This window comes from Eurypyga helias, unplaced genomic scaffold (assembly GCF_000690775.1).
Source record: "Eurypyga helias isolate BGI_N326 unplaced genomic scaffold, ASM69077v1 scaffold9052, whole genome shotgun sequence".
Classification (NCBI taxonomy): Eukaryota; Metazoa; Chordata; class Aves; order Eurypygiformes; family Eurypygidae; genus Eurypyga; species Eurypyga helias.
Genome location: NW_010237887.1, coordinates 1 through 300, shown reverse-complemented (window position 1 = coordinate 300; position 300 = coordinate 1).

The window sequence follows — 300 nt, the reverse complement described above, 5'->3', positions numbered from 1 at the left end:
TCATCCAGTCTGTGATTTCCCAGCAGGCTGACGCGTTTACGGTGGCTCTCTGCCAATCGTCCCGCTGTCGTTCCCTGACTCGGTGGGTTGGTGCTTCACCAAAAACCCTCTCGTGGTGCCTAAACTGGAAGTAAATTGCCCTGTTTTAATAATTTCCGTACAAATTCTTCCGTTCCTGGGCACCAGCACTGACACAGCCCGTTTGGAACCTCCCCTGGTGCTGCTGGGGGTCCCCGCGCCCTCCCCGCCCGGGCGAGGGGCCTTGCACGCTCCCGGCCATGTACACGCGTGGGGCTGCGG